This window comes from Bidens hawaiensis, unplaced genomic scaffold, assembly GCF_021521415.1.
Source record: "Bidens hawaiensis isolate Kalapana, Puna unplaced genomic scaffold, B.hawaiensis_p1.1 tig00081801_1, whole genome shotgun sequence".
In the NCBI taxonomy this organism is placed as follows: domain Eukaryota; kingdom Viridiplantae; phylum Streptophyta; class Magnoliopsida; order Asterales; family Asteraceae; genus Bidens; species Bidens hawaiensis.
In genome coordinates this window covers 4,617-11,342 of record NW_027503841.1, presented here as the reverse complement: position 1 = coordinate 11,342, position 6,726 = coordinate 4,617, and the positions used below count along the sequence as shown (strand labels likewise).

The window sequence follows — 6,726 nt, the reverse complement described above, 5'->3', positions numbered from 1 at the left end:
ATTATCTTTTATTCGAAATTTATTCATGCCGGAGACTGGTTATAGACTTATAGTGTAAAACGTACTCATTGGAGTGAGACTAACAATTCTTGTATTCCAAATCCACAAAGATGAATAATTCTTTTGGTGTTACTATTATTACGTTCAGTTTATGCGGATTTGACACCAACAATTACAATTCAAAAACAACAATTACAATTCAAATGTAGCCCGGTTTGTGTTTATATGTGTAAGAAAAGTTAATTTGATTATATAAGTTAATATTTAAGTTTAATTTGGTTTAAATATTATATATTAAAGGGTATCATCACAAATCATATTACAGAAACACATATATTATTATAAATTATAAATAAGAAGTCAACAATGACTCATATTTGTTTAATCATTAATGTTTATAATTTGGAAAGTTCGGTAAGATTTTCACCAAGCCAAACAAAGCATTACAATATTACGAAAATAAACCAGAAAATGAAGAAAAGAAATATCAGTAAATACCAATCAATGACCAAGACTAAACATTTGAACACACACACACATGCATGTATGTGATATACCTTCATACGATCGACCACCTCAAAATGAACGATTTAATTCCCACTTTTGCCCTCCAATGCTTCTATGCTGAGGTGAGATCACGTGGGTGCAAGTATACCTTAAGACCATGCTTCATGAACAACGTCAAAGACATCTTTTGTTCCACCCGGTGTCCGGGAGCCAACGACAGCCGGTAACGTAACAGCACGGCGGACACCACTGATTTCATCTGCAAGTAAGCCAAATCCTTCCCCAAACATGTCCTTGGTCCAGCATTAAACGCCACGAACTTGTACCCGTCCTTCGGTGGCTCGAACCTATCCCCGGTCTCCGAAAGCCACCTCTCGGGTTTAAACTCCAAGCAATCTTCACCCCACACGCTCTTCATCCGCCCAACCGAGTATATCGAGTATGTCACGGTTGAACCCGCTGGAACTCTAGTACCGTCCGGTAATATGTCGTCGTGGATAACGTATTTGAAATCCTCTGGCACGGACGGGTACAAACGCAGAGTCTCGGCCAAGGCCGCTTTTAGGTACACCAGCCTATCGGCCTCATCGAATATTAGAGGATCCGAAATCCAAGTGTTCGGATCGTTCCCACGCGTATCTTTTAAAACCGTCTTTAATTCGTCGATGATTTTAAATTCAACCGACGGGTTATTCATAACCAGCCAGAAAAACCAGCTGAGCGCGACAGATGACGTGTCGCGCCCAGCCAGCACAAAATTCAACGCAATGCGTTTCAAGACGTCGTTTGGGAAAATATTCTCGTCGACGTCACGTTTTTTAATAAACCTCGATAAAAGATCATCGGACGGGTTTAACTTACGAGCGGTTAGCGCCTCGGTCATGTAATTTTCGACAACTTGAAGGCTTTTTCGGAGTCTTATTTCCGCCCCAATCCCTAAAAGCTTCTTCAACCGCCAGAGGAACCCAGGGTACAACAGCCGTTGCAGTGTCGCCTCCGTGGCAGAGTCAAACGCCGTTGCGAACGGGTTCTCCGACAGCTCGGTCGATAACGTTTCCGGGTCTTTACCGAAAGTCAACCCGCAAATATTATCGAACGTTAACCGGAGCAAAAGATCTTGCAAATCAACCGGAAAACGTTCTTCAGAAGCTTTCTCCAAAATTCGCCATAAACGGGTTTTAATAGTCCGACAAACCCACCTAGCCATGGCTTGCCTGAGCGTCCGAGTAGTAAACTCCAAGGCCGCCGTCTTCCGCTGTATCAGCCAAGTTTCTCCGTCGCTATTGAATATCCCTTGACCTAACAGATCATGAAACGCCGTTTGCCACGTGGGTCCTTTGGGATAATTATCAAACCTTGTCCGGAGAATATGTTCAATGTTTTTTGGGTTGCAAGTGACGGTATAGAACCCTTGTTTACGTGCAAAGTACGGTATGGCGATTGTAGTAGTCTGATAAGTCCCAATACCGCCCGATGATGAGCGTAGGTTTCCCGCGATCCAATCGTGGATTCGGGACCGGTTTAGGAAGAGAACGGGAAGACTACCGAAGAGAGGGAAGACTTTAGGACCGGAAAGACGAGAGGAGAGGTGGTAGAACCATAGGAAATAGGCTGAAGTGGTGGCTACCACCATGAACATGATAATAAGATCAGCTTCCATGTTGGATTTTGGTGATTGATGTTGGTCACCGGTTTGATGATGAAGAAGAAGGTGGTGGAAATGGGTTTATATTCGGAGAGTATAGAGCATGGGTGAGGTGTATTAATGGAAATTTTTATTGAATCTTAGGAGAGGGTTGTTAGGAAAATATATATTTTGGACTTTTTGGTTGATAGGAACTTGTGTTTAACCCTTCCACTTTTTTTATTATATTTCACATGTCGTTCTTTTTTGGTTATGATAAGAATACATTTAATAAAAAGTGTTGTATCACTGAAGAGGTAGGTTCCAGCAGAACCCAGTTGGACCCGCAAGACTCACCTTGAACAGGGACGTCTGATCAACGACCAACTGCTCCAGCAGGACCCACCATGCTCAGAGAACCTTACGCGCAGTACGCCAGCTGTACCCGCAGGGAAAGCCTCCCAATGGTGAAGTACCCCGCCTGTTCCCGCAGTTGCGGATACAAGCCATCAGGGAAGGCTACCCGCACTAACAGCAAAGCTACACGCACAAGGCACTAGCTACTTCAGTAGTCACATGAAGGAATGAGCAAGGCGGGAATACTCCCGCCTAAATGAGCCAGTCCGTATGCTTCTGGAAGATCTTTTGTACTATACCTACTAAGGTATGGGCAGAACAGACGATTTGACCAGAACAGCCCATGAACCAATCACAGGGTGACAGCTCACCGACAAAAGTACGAGGAGGAGCACCCTCTAGTACTGTTTGTCACTATTAGCCGCTGCCTACTCACCAACCCTTACGATGGGACGTGCGCAGCCTACAGTTGGTGGAACAGTGCGCAGCCGGCAGTAAAGGAACAGTGTACAGCCGACCTTATTACTGTCGACCGTAGCCTATCCACCAACCAGCATGGCCTGTGCATAATCCACTGTTGGTGGAACAGGAATACTATTCAGCCGGCTGTACCTTCTAGGAAACCTACCTTCGGCTATAAATACTCCAACACCTTGGAATGGTAAGGACATCATCTGATATCTCAATCTTATCTAGCAATCTCTTAATATACACTTATATTCAGAGCAATCTAGTCTGATTCTCACGCCGGAGGGTGGTCACAAGGAGGAACCCCCCCCCCCTTCTCAGTGACGAGCTTACGGTGTCTGTTTTGCAGGTCCCCTGAAGAACAACCTTCCCTGCTGGACCTCATCCTCGTGGGAAACATTACTTAACCTCCAGATTATCTATAATCTGCCCGTGGGTTCACCTAGTGTTTCTTCATTGGCGCCATCCGTGCATAAAAGCTAGAACTAATTCTTAGTTTTTTCAAAATTTCTGAAGAAATGGTTAACGTTACTCCGGTCCAAAGGCCAGTAATCGACCAAGAAACCCCGGTAACCACAACCCCAGCAACTGGGGGGAACACCGGCGGTTATACAAATCTTACGAACACTACCCCGACTACCCAAGCCGGGGCAAGTGCAGTAAATATTCCACTGGGGTTCACTGATGCCCAGTTGGAAAAACGAACGAGGGTCCCTCGCCAAACACTAGATCAAGTGAAGGCGTGGGCCGAAGCACGTCAGAGAGAGTTCCAAGCTGAATTGGATGAACGCTTGCGTTCAGTTCAACAGGCTGACGAATTCGGCAGTACTCGCCAACATCTCAATATGAACAGTGAGTGCGAGTACTCAGACGACGAGAGGGAAGAATCCGATACCGACGCAAACCCTCGCCATAGGGCGAAAGGGAAGCGTAAGGAAACGGACTTCCAAACGAAAAGGAATTTTGGGAAAGCTTTTAAACCAACAAATGCGGAGAGAAACCCGCGTGACTTCTCCAAAACCTTTAGACCAACTGCTACAAATGCAGGAAAGTCAAAGTTCGCAAGGGACATTGCGGAAGCAATCGCCCCGAGAAGTGCCAAACAAATGTCCAACATTGGCACTTATGATGGTCTATCCGACCCAGACGACCACTTGAACAGATTCATTGCGGGGGCAACCGTCAGTAACTGGACGGAACCCACGTGGTGTTATATGTTCCAGATGACTCTGGTTGGAGCGGCCAGGGCATGGTTCGACCGTTTACCGGTCCACCACATTTATGATTGGGCGGACTTTCAGAACAAGTTCAGCCAGCACTTCAGCCAGCAGAGGAAATATACTGAAGAACAGTGGACGATCCTCAACTGCGTTAGAGAGGAGGATGAATCTTTACTAGACTTCATCACTCGCTTCAACTCCAAAAAGCTAAGTCTCGGCAACATAAGTGAAGATCTTGTTCGCGCCGCTTTCATCCAAGGCGCCGAATACCCAGAGCTTATCCGCACATTGACGGGTAAGGATGGCATGCCATCAACATGGGATGCCATCATGACGGCGGCCAAGCGCTTTGCCGAGACGGAGAAGCAACTGGGAAGGGATCTTCCCAAGAGTACACACCTCTACACGCAGAGGACAAGAGAGAACAATGTTCGGATCGCCCGGCAGAACAAAAAGAGGAAGCTAGGTATCTGGCAGTCAAGGGTAAACTTTGACACCTCATCCAGCTCTCACCCTCTTGTTGGCGGAAGAAATCACACACACCCTTCAAGCCAAAAGCACCGGTGGACGCCACTCACCAAAAGCGTCACGGAGATATTTGCCACTGAAAAGCTACCGTGGCCAAAAGCTCCAATGATTCGGCAGCGACCTAATGCGGATCAGAGCAAATCCTGTGACTTCCACGGGACAAAAGGTCATGGTACGGAAGAGTGTACATCCTTGAAGGATATTGTTGAATCATTCGTCAAGGATGGAAGACTGGCACACCTGGTGGCATCAATCAAGAAGGGAGGACGGAACGACAACCGGTACCGAGGCAACGGACGAAAGCCCGTTGACATTAGCATCAACATGGTTCATGGTAATATCAGAGGAAGAAAAAGGCGAACGACAGAACCATGTGCGTGGAAGGAAGCTGAGGTGCGCTTCCCGCGAGTGCCAGGAGGACCCAACAAAGAAGGCCCTATCGTCATCAAAAGCCAGCTGGGGCACTACATCACTTCTCGCACTCTTGCTGACAACGGCGCCTCATCAACGGTGATGTACAGGCAGTTCTTCGACAAGCTAGATGACGAAGACAAGGAACGCTTGGAAACGATCTGCGCCTCGATGGAAGGGTTTGATGGCAGCACAAACACCCCCCTGGGTATCCTATCTTTCCCCGTCACTCTTACGGATGGGAAACACTCCCGCACAGAAGATGTGGACTTTGTAGTGATGAGGAAGCCACACCACACATACGACATCCTCTTCGGGAGAGACGAGATGGCAAGATTCAACGCCGTGGTATCCTCAGTCCACGGCATGATGGGGTGGCCAACAGCTGAGGGTGTAGCGATGATCACCGGCATTCCCCAGGTATGCATCGCATCTGTCTCATCTAAACCCAAACCAAAGATGGCTAAACCAACCATCACCGAACCAGAAAGATGGCCTTCAACGGCAAGTACCCTGACCAGGCCGTCTCCATTGGCCCAACAATTGTTGATCCCACACGCACCTTACTCAAGCGCCTATTACAAAAAAACGCTGACATCTTCGCGTGGACACCAGCTGACATGACTGGTGTACCCCGAAGTAAGGCAGAGCATAAGCTCAAATGCGATCCGGCTGTTACGCCGATCGTACAAAAGCGCAGAGTAATGGGGCCAGAACAAACTAACGCGTGTAGAACCCAAGTCAAGGAACTCCTTGACGCAGGCATCGTACGCGTTAGTAGATATCAAACTTGGGTTGCAAATCCCGTTATGGTACCGAAGAATAACAAACAATGGCGCATGTGCATAGATTTCAAAGACTTGAACAAAGCATGCCCCAAAGATTGTTATCCGTTACCTGAAATTGATCTTAAGGTGGACTCGTTGGCACCATTCCGCCTTAAATGCTTCCTGGACGCGTATAAGGGGTACCATCAAATCCACATGGCCGTTGATGATCAGGACAAAACCGCTTTTCGGACGCCCGATGGCACATTTTGTTACCAAATGATGCCATTCGGACTTAAGAATGCCGGGTCCACATACCAACGCCTGATGGACAACCAGTTTCATGCCCAAATTGGGAGGAACTTGGAAGTCTACATGGATGACTTGGTCATCAAATGCCCTGACCCAGAAGCGATGTTGAAAGACATCGAAGAGACTTTCAACACGCTCAGGAAGATAAACATGAAGCTCAACCCAAGCAAGTGTGCCTTTGGAATGGAAGAAGGGAAGTTCTTGGGGGTCATCGTCACTAAAGATGGCTTCAGAGCGAACCCTGAAAACGTCGAAGCCATTATCAAAATGGAATCACCTACTACCATCAAACAGGCTCAGACACTGAATGGACGACTAGTGGCACTTAATCGCTTTTTGGCAAACCACGCGGATAAGTCGTTTCCCTTCGCGTCAACGTTGAGAAACTGTTTAAAGAAAACGCACATCCGCTGGACACCAGAAGCGGAAGCAGCTTTTCAGGAGATTCGGTCACGCTTGATCGAACTCCCAACGCTCACAGCACCAAAAGCGGGAGAGGAGTTAATCCTATACCTTTCCGCAACAGATAGAG

General features: G+C 47.2%; 1 pseudogene; it reads right to left on the bottom strand.

Annotated features, from left to right (window-relative positions):
• Positions 1 to 405: 405 nt before the first annotated feature.
• On the bottom strand, positions 406 to 2,397 carry LOC143607392 (cytochrome P450 86A1 pseudogene; annotated as a pseudogene).
• Between the last annotated feature and the right edge of the window lie 4,329 nt (positions 2,398 to 6,726).